The 12,925-nt window shown below is 48.1% G+C and overlaps 1 long non-coding RNA gene across 3 annotated transcripts in view; it reads right to left on the bottom strand.

Annotated features, from left to right (window-relative positions):
- LOC123569447 (uncharacterized) overlaps positions 1 to 12,925 on the bottom strand; it is a 151,317-nt gene that overhangs the window by 84,873 nt on the left and 53,519 nt on the right. The window contains exon 4 of one of the 3 annotated variants that reach the window (XR_012425181.1): positions 2,115 to 4,915. The exons of the other annotated variants lie outside the window; for them this stretch is intronic. This is a non-coding gene — a long non-coding RNA (uncharacterized lncRNA). Of the gene's footprint in view, positions 1 to 2,114; positions 4,916 to 12,925 lie in introns of those variants that run through there. 3 annotated transcript variants of the gene reach the window in all.

The following is a 12,925-nucleotide window of genomic DNA, read 5'->3' as shown; positions in this document are numbered from 1 at the left end:
AAGGTGAAGGAATCACAGCTAAGGTTTAGCAGACAGGTGGGAAATGGGGCAGAGTCAAATTGCCAAGGGTTTTAAATGCCATCGTCTTCGTCTTGTTGGTGATGAGGGGCTCTTCGAACATCCGACCAAAGGAGGGATGTCAGCTCACATATGTGCATTGGTACCTCCTAGGATCGCAAACAAGAAGGACTGGAAGCAGTTCAGTAGACGCAGCGAGACCCAGCAGGAGGCTGATGCCAGATGGGAGCGTCTTAAGGGAGAGTCCCAGAGGCGGGTGAATTACAGGCATATTTGACAAATGGACACCGACATTTCCATAGAAATGCAGGCTTTGGACCCAGACAAAAAGCCCCTCGTGAAGCCTCAAGAAAGCAAGGTCTCTGCTTTAGGGAGGTCTTGGCAGGCTATTCATTGTGTCTCCCTAAAACCCTGGTTCTGGATTCCTGGGGAGAGGAGATCAGGAACCTGAAGCCTGAGTCCTTTGCCTCAGTAGCCAGGCTGCTCTGGGAAGAGCCAAGAGGAGTAGCAGCCAGGCTGTGTGTCCCGTCGTTAGCAGCTAACTCCAGGAGACGTGTCCATCTCAGAGACTTCCAGTCCCTCTGCGGCCGGCCTCCAGGTCTATGCTTTAAAGATTTGTTTTAATTAGATCCGTCTCAGTCAGAGGCATTCAGCATTACCTCCACCTCAGCTTGCTCCTTTCCTTTGCTTCTTTCCTATTGACTTTCAGGAACTCTGCCAGCTACTTTAGGGCTTTATTTTTTTCATAAAAGAAAAGCCAAAGCAAGTTTTTAGAAGCAAGGAGCCTGCCCCTCTGGAGAGTCAAAAGGCAGATGCAAGGTAGGTCCTGGGCTGACGCATCAGGTGTTTTAGGACACCACTCCCAGCCTCCCCCAAACTGGCCCTAACCCAAGGGTATCCTCAGCTTCAACCAGGACTGGAACTACTGGAGGTTCCTGGCATAGGCCAAATCTGAGGATGGCAGGAACCAGAAACCGGGTGGATCTGCCACCACACACCAGGCAGCTGCAGGGAGCACCAGGAAAAAGGATGGGGAAGTGGGTAGGTGCCTGGGACAGACTGGCTAGGAGCCAGAAGTAGCAGGGCAAGGCATTGGAGCATGACAGAGGCGGTCCTGGGACTGCAAGCAAGCTGATCACTGCTAACGTGAGCCCATCTATCCATCAATCCACCAATGTACCTATCATCCATCCATCAGTTATCCACCCATCACTACTTTCTCATTTAATGGACACTTCCAGCCATTCAACCATTCCTTTACCACGTCATTTCCACACATCTATCCAAATTACTATTTACCACATGCCCACGCTGTGCTGGTAACAGGGCCTTATCCCAGCAGGAGAACATCTTGGAAGATCAAAATACAAATAGTCTAGGCCCATGGGACGAGGGGTTTCCAGGTGCCCAGAGATCAGACAAAGACAGAAGAAGCCCAGAGTCTTAGAGGAAGTAGAGTGAGATTTCTGGCTCCTGAGATGGGGCTGCGGGTCCTCACACAAGGTCAAACCTGGATCAGCAAAGAGTTCCCTGACGTTGCATCTTAGAACAGGTGGTGAAAGCTCTCAAACCCCTCCTAGCTGGGCCCATCATTGATCCTCAACCCTTTGCAGTTGCTGAGCCTGCAGGTGGGGTGAAGGCTGGAGTCCTGGTTGAGATGTGGTCAGACTGGGACGAGAGAGGCAGGGACTGAGGCTCAGCAGTGCCAGACTTGGAGTGCCCCCATATTAATGGTGGCCAGTGCTGGAGCTTCATCCTCTGCAGCACCATGACGCTGGTTGGGGGCAACTCAGGGTTCAGAAGCTACTCACGTGCTCTGCTTGCGAGGGCCCTTCTTACTAACAGTGGAGGTAAGGCCAGCAGAAAGCCATGTCCAGGGTCTTATCCACCCAGCTTGGGAGTCCTGGCCTCAATTTGCTTACGATTGAAGAAGTCAAAAACCAAGGAGGCCCTAAGCAGGTCCTTCCTAACTTCAATCTGTTCTTAACCTCAGTATCCAGAGGGAGATGTCCTTCCAGACAAGATGCAATGCTCAGAAGAGGGGCGACTCCCCAAGTTCCTCCGTGTACTCCAGGTTAGTCTGAGTTCACGGCAACTTGACAGAGTGCAGCCTGGGGGTCTGACGGGGTGCAGAGGGGCCGGGAGGGAAGCAGAGCCAGTATAGAAAATGGAACCTTGGGCCGGGCGCGGTGGCTCAAGCCTGTAATTCCAGCACTTTGGGAGGCCGAGGCGGGCGGATCACAAGGTCAGGAGATCGAGACCAGCCGGGCCAACATGGTGAAACCCCATCTCTACTAAAATACGGAAAATTAGCCAGGCATGGTGGCACACACCTGTAGTCCCAGCTACTCGGGAGGTTGAGGCAGGGGAATTGCTTGAACCAGGGAGGCGGAGGCTGCAGTGAGTCGAGACTGTGCCATTGCACTCCAGCCTGGGCCACAGAGAAAAACTCTGTCTCAAAAAAATAAAACAAGATAAAATATAAAATGAAAATAGAAAACGGAACCTTGTATTGGATATGTTGCTTATTCAGAGCCATTTAGTTAGTGACCCAAACAGATGGAAACAGGAATCCTGACTCTAACCCCCTGCCCTGAGGTGCACTGTGCTACCTCCTGAGGACATATGTGAGTAGACAGACAACACAGAACTCTAGTGACTAGAAGGGAGTCCAGAGAGTGGAGCTGGGAGTTAGGTGGGTGGGGGCACCCCCGTCTCAGGCTTGAACAAGCCAGCAACCTCCATCTGGAAGGATGATGTATTCAGTATACTAATTTAGAGGTTTATCGGTTAGAGATTTACCAGTAAATTCTCTTTCCTTCCCTCTCGAGAATATTGGAAGCATCTTCTGTCCCCATATTCTCTCAAAACTAAGTGCACAGCAGGCATTCGATACTCCTTCTCGAATGTCACCCACGGTGTCGTCTTTAAATCAGCATCAAACTGAACACTTTGGCAGCTCCCTGCAGACCCCCTCCTAGCTTAGCAACTGCAGCAAAGAGAGCTTCCCTTCTCCCACAGTTTCAACACAACCGAATCTCACTGAGCCTCCTTGGATCACCTACCTGGCCGTTCCTGAGTGACTCGTGGCCATAAGAAAGGAGCATACAAGAATCAGTGAGGGCTGAGCCCCAAGACCATCCCTGAAAGTGAGGGGAGATGTCACTCTCACCAATGTACTGAGAGAAGAGGGGGCAAAGTAAGGTGCTGTGCCGAGAAGAAAGGGGAGTGGGTGCAGGCAAATCTACCCGCTATGCCCCACAGAAGGGCGCGGGTTTCAGTGTCCTGACCAAGCATCAGGAGCCCAGTGGAACTCGAGCCTCTGCCATCCTGGTTTGGTTCTGATAGAGTTCCATGAACCATCCCTAAACTAAGTACAAAGCCCCAGAAGTGAGATCAGATAAAGCTTTAGGCTTGCTCAGAACCAAAAGGGAGCGAGGGAGAGAAAAGAGCTCCCAGATCCCTTGTGTTTCCTCTTTGAACAAAAACCTCAGAACCCATACAAGCCACCAGCTTACTCCCCACCAGCCAGAGGGCTGGCCACTGCCACCTACAGTGCTGATGGCCACAAAGAAACAGCCCTCCCCTTCCCAAAGACAAGGGGTTGTTGCAATTCGGGAAGTCTCGATGAAGCTCTAGGAAAAGGTCACAGTGGAATAAATTATGGAGATTGAAAACGCCCGTGTCTTTGGAAGCTGAACCTGCAACACGGCCTTTTGGTTTTCTCTTTAATCATCAGTCTCTAATTCTGGGTCATAAAATTACAAGCTCATTGATAATGATCAGCGACTTACCGGAGAAAGCCCAGCGCTAATTAAGAGCAGAAGACGCTGACACTGCTTTTCAACTTTCACCCAAGTCCAGCAATGAAATTACCTGGTTCTGCCTAGCAAATAACACCAGCAGGCATGGAGGGGGCCTGGGTTACCTGATTAACGTGTGCTTGGCCCAATTAATATACAGAGAGAATTCCTCTGCGTGTTAGCAGTTTGCAGGTAATTGAGACATTGATGGACGCTGGGACAAGCAGCCGAGCTCGTGCATGAACACAGAGTCCGTGTCTGCCGTTACACAAAGAGAGATTTGCAAAGTCCATAGACGACTCTCCCAGTAGCTGCCTAGCGGTCAGGGGTCAAGAGTCAGGGTGTAGCCAGAGCCTCAGTCTTTGATAAGAGTCAAAGATCAGAGCTCAGGGTTTAGTCAAAGTTGGAGATCAGTGCGTGGCCAGAGAGAGGTGAGTCTACATCCAGGATGGGGGACAGAGTTTTTCTGTGCCTGGGATGAGGGACTCAGGTTCAGTCTATTTCTCCCATCGTATCTTCTGTACCTCCCTGCCTGTCTTCTCATGCCGCAGCACAATCTCTTTCTCATCTCTTGCTGTAGCTTCTTTCCTCTGACTCCAGACATAAGAGGAGCTTGACATTGACCTCCCAGCCTTTGACTGTATAAAGAGAATGCTTAAGGCACTTTGAGTTAGAGGCTCAGACTACTTGAGAGCTATGGCGTCCCTAGGGCATGTCATGACCCTCCTTGGAGTCAATGCCAGGGAATGGCAAAAGGGCAGGTTGTATAGCTTCCACTGGGGAACTCCCTTCCCCAATTCTGTAGCCCTGAGCACAGGCTACCAACAGGGCTCTTGGTTCTCAATGCTCCTTGTCAAGACACTGATGAGATCGACAGAGTTGCCATTTGATCATGTCAGTGGCTCAGCTCAACCTAAGTGATGGACTCTTCAATGCCATCCTCATAGTGGTCTTCTCAGGACAGCTCTAGGGATTCATTCCAGGAAGGAGGACCTAGTGCTTCAAGCCGGACAAAATGCTAGGGAAGGAGTTGATGCTTTGCTCAGCACTCTCGATGCCCATTTTCTGATGGAGTCTTCCTTGAGGTGCCCAGCCTGGAACAGAATGGGGTACCACACATATCTTACACTAGCAGTAGGATAACCAATTGTCCTGATTTGCATGGGACTGGGGAGTTTCCTGGGACACAAGACTTTCAGTGCTAAAACTGGGAAAGTCCCAGGGAAATTAGGATGGTTGGTCACCCTAGATTCGTGGGAATATTGGCTCATCTTGTCCCTGGAGCCTTGGACAAGCTGGTGCTGCAAGTGTTGTCCTTCCTTCTGTTGCTACCAAGGCTCACCAGCTTCAGCACCAGATGCTGCTGGTCCGGAGTCAGACACCATAAACATCTGTATCACTGCTTCCTCCTCCGAATGAACGGGATCGGAGACATCACCACAATAAGCAGAGGGTGGGAGGGAGAGAAATTCAGCTCCACAGGGTCTCTGAGAGGACTCACTGCAGAGCACCTGTAAGACACCTTCTGTGCACCTGCAGTTCTCTAGGAGGAGCTGAGCCCAGGGCTGCTGGAGTCCCTGCACCATGAGTGGGAACTGATGCTTTATAAGAACCCCATTTTTACACTCTGCTGCAAAAGACCCAGGAAATATGAGTTACATTTATATTGCTTTCTTACTTTAAAATGCACATGCTGTCTTAGTCATCTCAGACTGCCATAACAAAATACCATAGACTAGGGAGGCTTAAGCAACAACAGACATTCATTTCTCACAGTTCTGGAGGCTGGAAAGTCCAAGATCAAGGTGTCAGCATATTTGGATTTAGTGAGGGCTCTTTTCCTGGCTTGCAGATGGCTGCCTTCTCACTGCGTCCTCAGATGGCAGGGGAGACAGAGCACTGGCATTTCTTCCTCCAAATACAATCACATTTATTGGGGGTTAAGCTTCAACATATGGAGTTTGGGAGGTCACAGACATTCCGTCCACAAAACACACACACACACACACACACACACACACACACACACACACACACGACTCTCGTCAAATCCTAAGAGCAAGGTCAGGCAGGAATTACTGTCTCTACTTTGAATACAAAGTCACAGGCTCAGGAACCTTAAGGAACTTCCCCAAGGCCATTAATAATTACATGCTAATCTTTTTAAAACATTTTTCTTATTATTTCTTTTTTTTTTTTTTTTTTTGAGACAGCGTCTCGCTCTGATCCCCAAGGTGGAGTGCAGTGGCACGATCTCAGCTCACTGCAACCTCCACCTCCTGGGTTCAAGCAATTATCCTGCCTCAGCCTCTGAGTAGCTGGTATTACAGGACTGCACCACCATGCCCAGCTAGTTTCTGTATTTTTAGTAGAGACAGGGTTTCGCCATGTTGGCCAGGCTGGTCTCAAACTCCTGACCTCAGGTGATCCATCCACCTCGGCCTCCCAAAATGCTAGGATTAGAGGCATGAGCCACCGCACCCAGCCTTTTCTTATTATTTCTAAATTATCATGTTCGTAGCAGAGCCCATCAGCTTCCTACCTACATCTTCTTAGCTCTTGCCATTCCAGTCTCTGATGACTGTGTCCTGCTACAAGCCCCAGGGCTCACCTCTCCCTGGTGCTGCCCTCAGCCGTCACGGGTGGGAACTGGAGGATAAATACCACAGCTTCCTTGCCCCTCTGATCTTTTACAACACGTTCTGTGAAGTCTCCTAGAGCTCCCCAGTGGGACGAGCTGCCGCTGCCCATGTGGTAACCTGCTGAGTAACGCACAGTTTGGCTCCCTTCCCTTCCCTCTATCACCTCCCCAGTCCCCTATCTGAGGTCACCTCTCAGATAAACAACTTGCACCCAAACCCTGTCTCAGCATCCGCTTCTAAGGGAATCACAAACTAAGATGACGTTTTTGAACAAAATTTGGAAATTATAAAATCCATACTCCATTCGGGCACAGTGGCTTATACCTGTAATCCCAGGACTTTGGGAGGCTGAGGTGAGTGGATCACGAGGTCAGTTCAAGACCAGCCTGGCCAACAGGTGAAACCCTGTCTCTACTAAAAATACAAAAAATTATCCGGGCGTGGTGGGCACCTGTAATCCCAGCTACTCAGGAGGCTGAGGTAGAGAATTGCTTGAACCCAGGAGGCGGAGGTTGCGGTGAGCCGAGATTGTGCCACTGCACTCCAGCCTGGGCAACAGAGCAAGACTCTGTCTCAAAAAAAAAAAAAAATCCATACTCAATTCCACTCATCAAACGTTTCAAGTGCTTGCCTACTATATACCAGTAAAGGATTAAATACCAGTAGAAGATACCTAGTAAAGGATTAAAAATTAATAATAAGCAAGATAGACAATCTCTGACCTCATAAAGTTTATAGTCTAGAATAAATAAAAAATCCTCTGTTTCTTACTAACTAGAAATAACCATTGTTACTTTTCTCCATATATATATAAAATTCCGATCTTGCAATTATATACATGTACATACTTAAGGACATACTTACTAAACCTGTATCGTGCCAAATAGTTTTAAATTCAGTTTTTTGTTCTCATTACAAGTATTTTTCCAGGTCTCTAATTACTCTTTTAAAACATTATTTGGAATGGCTATGAAATATTTTCTGATATGTACCACCATTTATTTAACCATTCCCCAATCGTTTCTAATGTTTCATGATTGCAGATAACATCACGATAAACCTTAAACAGTTTCCAGGCATGCTGCGGTATAATCAGATTCGCATTTCAGAAAAACCAGTTTGGTGTCTCTGGAGGCAGATTTGAGGAAGATGAAAGCAGAGAGACCATTCAGAGCCATTCACAGTATTTCAAGTCAGAGGCAGTGATGCCTAAATCAGGGTGTTGGCGGTGCTGGTAAAGCAGGTGGAGGGGGATTTGGAAGTCAGGGCAGGGTACCTGAGCAGCTTCTCCGGCTCCATTCACAATCTCTCGTAATCACTTTGGAGCTTATATGTTCTTTACTTGTCTCATTCGTCTTGACTCCCCTACTTAATTGGCAGTGCCTTTGTTACCAAGCAAAGGGGGCTCGCTGCCTGACGCACTAGAAGTCAATACTGTGCCACCAGATTTTTGAGAAAAGAAAACCTTTTTATTGCAAGTGGACCAACAAGGAGACAGGAGTCCAGCTCAAATCTGTCTCCCTGGGCCACCTTTAGGGCAGCAGCTTTGTTAGAAAAGGTTTAGGGGATGGATTCTAGGATTGGTGGGTGACTGGTGGAAGGAAAGGGGAGGCTGGAAAGTCCCCCAGCATGCACAGTTATCTCTTCATACGACCTCATGGATGGCACCTGCACATTCAAGGGGAGTAAGTATGAAGCACGCAGTGGAAATTGAGGCTGTGACGTTAGCAAGCTCGTTCTGCGCAAACACCAGTCAGCCGTATTGGTTTTTTACTGATTTCAGCCATTTTTGTTATCCTGCAAGGGAAGGGAGTTTCAGCATAGCCATAAGTTGTTACTTTTCTTATCTGCAATCCTGCAAATTCAAGAATATCCTTTAGTCACTGGTTTCTTACTCTTTGGGGCACAGTTTCTGTTTCAGCTGTTTGGCAACTGGTTTTTCATCTGCTACCCTGTAAGCCCAAACATTTAGTCATCCATTTCTCTAACTCTTTGAGGGCACGGCTTCACCTTCAAAGGAAAAGCTTATCTTGCCTTCCCATCACCATAAGCTCCACTACAGTTCTAGACACATCATCCTAGGGTGAAATGCCCTACTTCTTTTTTTTTTTTTTTTTTTTTTTTTTGGAAATAGAGTCTCACTCTGTTGCTCAGGCTGGAGTGCAGGGACGTGATCTCGGCTCACTGCAACCTCTGCCTCCCGGGTTCAAGCGATTCTCCTGTCTCAGCCTCCCGAGTAGCTGGGATTACAGGTGCCCACGACCACGCCCGGCTAATTTTTCTATTTTTACTAGAGACGGGGTTTCACCATGTTGGCCAGGTTGGTCTTGAACTCCTGACCTCAGGTGATCCACCCACCTTGGCCTCCAAAAGTGCTGGGATTACAGGCGTGAACCACTGCACCTGGCCTAATTTATATTCTTAAACTAGCCTTTAGGACACAGAAATGATAGGAAGTCCACCAATATGCCTATCTGCAGGATTAGGAGTCATCCAGGGGAGCCTCCTAAGGTAGGGAGTGGGGCTGGTCATTGGAGCAGGAAAGGACTTGATCTTTCATTGGACCCAGAAAATGTCAATCACCTCCACTCTGCCAATGAGCCAGGGTCTGGAGGATGCCCTGGCATTGGATCTAGGGGATGTCAATCATCTCCACTCTGCCAATGAGCCATGGTCTGGAGGATGCCCTGAAGGAACTGTCAATCACCTCCACTCTGCCAATGAGCCATGGTCAGGAGGATGCCCTGCAGGATATGTCAATCACTTCCACTCTGCCAATGAGCCATAGTCTAGGGGATGCCCAGGGAGTCAGCAATGGAAATATGGAGCTTGATGCTCCTGGAGTCACTGCCATCAAACTGACTCCAGGGTGGTGACAGTGGGCCAGGGCAATAGCAGGCTTTCCAGATCCTTCCCAAGGGAGGCAACTGTGAGCTTTGGATAAGCATATAAAACCCAAACTGAGTGGAGATTTTCTGCCTCAGGGAAGCCAGGAGCTAAGGGGATTTTTGTCAAGAGCATTAAGTAGCAGCAAAGTGAAAGTTCAGCAAAGCCCAGAGCAGGGAAGAATACCACTCATTTCTTGGGCGCCGACACACAGCAGGCACTGTGCAGGGGGCTGGGGACACAGCGGTGAACGATAGAAGCATGCCCCTGCTTTCGTGGAGTTTACAGTCTACACAAGCAGGTTGACATGGATAGAGGAGACCGGGGGCCAGGCACCTCCCTGTAAATGATCTCATTTCATTCCCTCTCAGCCGTCCTATGAAATAGTGCTGTTATGGTTCCCATGTTACAGGTTCACAAGTTGAGGCTCAGAGAGGTTACGTTAACCAGTCCAGTATCACAGCTGGTGAGTGATAGGGCCAGGATTTGAACCAAGATATAGCTAACTCCAGCTGTCTCCCCTGCCTTCTACCAGAATCATGGTTCTCCATTAGAGGCCATGTTTTCCCCCACGGTAGTATTAGGTCCTGTCTGGAGACACTTTTAGTTGTTCACAACTAGGGGAGGGGAGTGCTACTGTTTATCTAGTGGGTGGAAGCCCGATATGCTGCCTAACGCCCTGCAATGTCCAGGACAGCCCCACGCAACGGTGAACTATCAGGCCCACGATGTCAGTAGCACACAGGCTGGCAAACCCTGGACTACAATGTGAGCCATGAATACCCTCAACTGAAAGTTTGTGTCTCCCTGACCATTCTCAGATCTTGTCTGAATGCACAGCCAGTCGGACCAGTGGATCCAGCTGCGATCCTCTGGATATGGTCAAGGCCAAGAGAAGCCAGCTCCAGGCCCCAGGCCAGCACACGAGCCCAGACACAGAGAAGGCAGGGGCAGGATAAATGCCCCAGATGGCTGATAAGTGATGCCAGCAGGAGGGACAGGCGGTGGGGTATGGAGAACAGCTTCTAGGGCAACCGCCTTCCTCCCACCCTCCGCACAAGGTGCTTGTCCTCAGCAGCATATGCACCAGCTCCTCGAAGGATACAAAACACAAGCAGAACTTGGAGCTGCTTGCTCTCCCTGGACAGCCCTGAACTAATATTTGTTTTAGCAAATGGCTGAGCTGTTCATCTTCTCTGGCAATAGGGATTTGTTTTCTTTTCAAAAAATCACTGGCATTCTAAGTCTAAGAAGCTAACACCCAGAGGGCCAGAGTCTTCGTTAAGGCTCAAAGCACAGGAAGGCACCCTCTGTAACGAAGAGGCAAGAGCAGGGGGACATGGAGGTGAAATTGGCTGTGGTCCTACTGCGTGCCAGATTTTCTGTGCATCATCTCATTCACAAGAGCCCTAAGAGAGAGAGGCTGATTTTTGTTGTTGTTGTTGTTTCATTTTTCAGAGAAAACTTAAAGTAAGAGAGGGTGGACAACTTGTTCAAGGTCCCACAGTTTGTGAGGGATTTAAACACCCAGGTGTCCGATTCCAAAACCTCCCACATGTGCAAGTCAAGGCTGCATCAGCACTAGAGGCTTGTCAGCAGAGCAGAGGCCTCCTACCTCTCTTTGTTGGGACAAAGAAGCATCACTCAGGAGTAGGAAAGTAGGGAGCCGGGTCAGCAGAAGAGCCCAGAGTCTGATCTGCCAGGAATCTGTATGGCACAAGCCCAAAAAACCAACTCAAACTGATCTAAGCAATGTAAGAATGTATCAGCCCATGAACCTGGAAGTCTTTGAGGTAAGGCAGCCTTCAGGATGGGTTGGATTTGGTCATTCAATAACCCCATCGAGGGGCTGGTGCCTTCTGCATCTCCCTTCTGCCTTCTCTAGCGTCAGCTTACCTCATGGTGGCAAAGGGGCTGCAGCAGCTCCAGGTGTCCCTTCTACATCCCAACACTTGGAGAAAGAGGATCTCGCCTTCTGTAGATCTCTCAGGCCCATGAGCAACCGTCTTTCCCATAACCCCCCTCTCCTTGGAGTCAATGGTCTGATTTGGACCACAGGTCCATTCCTGAACCAGTCGCCTCATCAGAAGGTCTGGCACCCACCAGCTTGTGCCTGGGTTAGTAGAAGGAGATGCTGTAGCAGGGAGAAACCAATCAGCTTCCTAATCTTATCCTTCTTATTTCTAAAAAGAAATCAGAATCAACGCTTAGAACTAGGGTTGGGGTAGATAACTCAAAAATGACATGGCCTTTTCACATAACTGTTGCACCCACAAGTGAAGGATGGAGGAGCTATCGGAGAGGGAACCTCCTGGTCTACCATAAGCACCAAGTAAACCAGTTTCTGTTTTGACTCAGGCTAGGGGACAGGCAAAGTCAGTTGGCCAGTATATATATATATATCTGTGTGTGTGTGTATATATATATATATATGTGAACTAGTTTACGGTCCCACCAACAGTGTAAAAGTGTTCCTATTTCTCCACATCCTCTCCAGCACGTGTTGTTTCCTGACTTTTTAATGATCGCCATTCTAACTGGTGTGAGATTATTCTGGACCACAGTAAAGACATGAATGGGACCATTGGAAAAATTGGAATAAGGTCTACAGTTTATATAATAATACTGTATCAATCAGTGTTAATTGCCTGATTTTTATAATTGTATTGTGGTTGTGTATGACGTTAACATTTAGGGACTCTGGGTGAAAGGTTCATGGAAATATTGTACTACTTTTGCAGTTTTTTGTAAGTCTAGAATGGCTGTAAAATAAAAAGGTTTTAAAAGTTTAAAAATTAACTTTTCCCCAAATTATCAGAAATGTCCAATGACCAAACATATTTGCTATACAGTATCACAAATGAATACTCCTCTATCACTCCCAAAATGTTAATAAAATGCTGTAACACCCTATTCCTTATGCTAGTGTCCTTTGGGGAAACCAATTTTGGTCTGACAGGCATGAGAGTGAGATTGAAGGTCAGGACCTGGAGAAATGGAAGAGCTACCCAAATCCCCAGAGATCTGGAAGCATGACATTTGTATTCCCCACGGTATGTAGGATGGAGACTGAGCCCCCGTTTTTGCCAAACAAAGAACAGAGTGGCCCCATGGAAATGTGGAACTTGTATAGACCCAGGTGAGGAACAAGTGCTAACATAAAGAATTGGTAGGACTTGGTGAGCAGGTGATATTATAAGTGAGGAAGAGCCTGGCAGGAATGTCCCCATCACCCATGAACTGATGACTGAGCTGAGCTGACTCAGACAGATCTGCCACTTATGCAGAGAAGAAGAAACTGACTCAGTTTCATAGAAAGGGTTCAGGAAGCTGAACCCCTACTATAAGTCATTCAGTGAAAAATAAAGACAAAAGTAGGAAATTGTGTCATAAAAGAAGAGGAAGAAGCCATGTGTCCTAGGATTTGGCAGAGGGAGGAGTTAATACAAAAGGGAATAGCAGAAAGGGGAAAGAGATCAGGGAAGATTGCAAGAAGGAAGTAGCATTTGGTCTAGGACTTGAAGAAAAAGATTCTGACAGATAGAAGGAAATAGTAAGGTGGTCACTTCAGGTTCA

Source organism: Macaca fascicularis, chromosome 16 (assembly GCF_037993035.2).
Source record: "Macaca fascicularis isolate 582-1 chromosome 16, T2T-MFA8v1.1".
NCBI lineage: Eukaryota > Metazoa > Chordata > Mammalia > Primates > Cercopithecidae > Macaca > Macaca fascicularis.
This window is presented reverse-complemented; position numbering and strand designations above follow the sequence as displayed.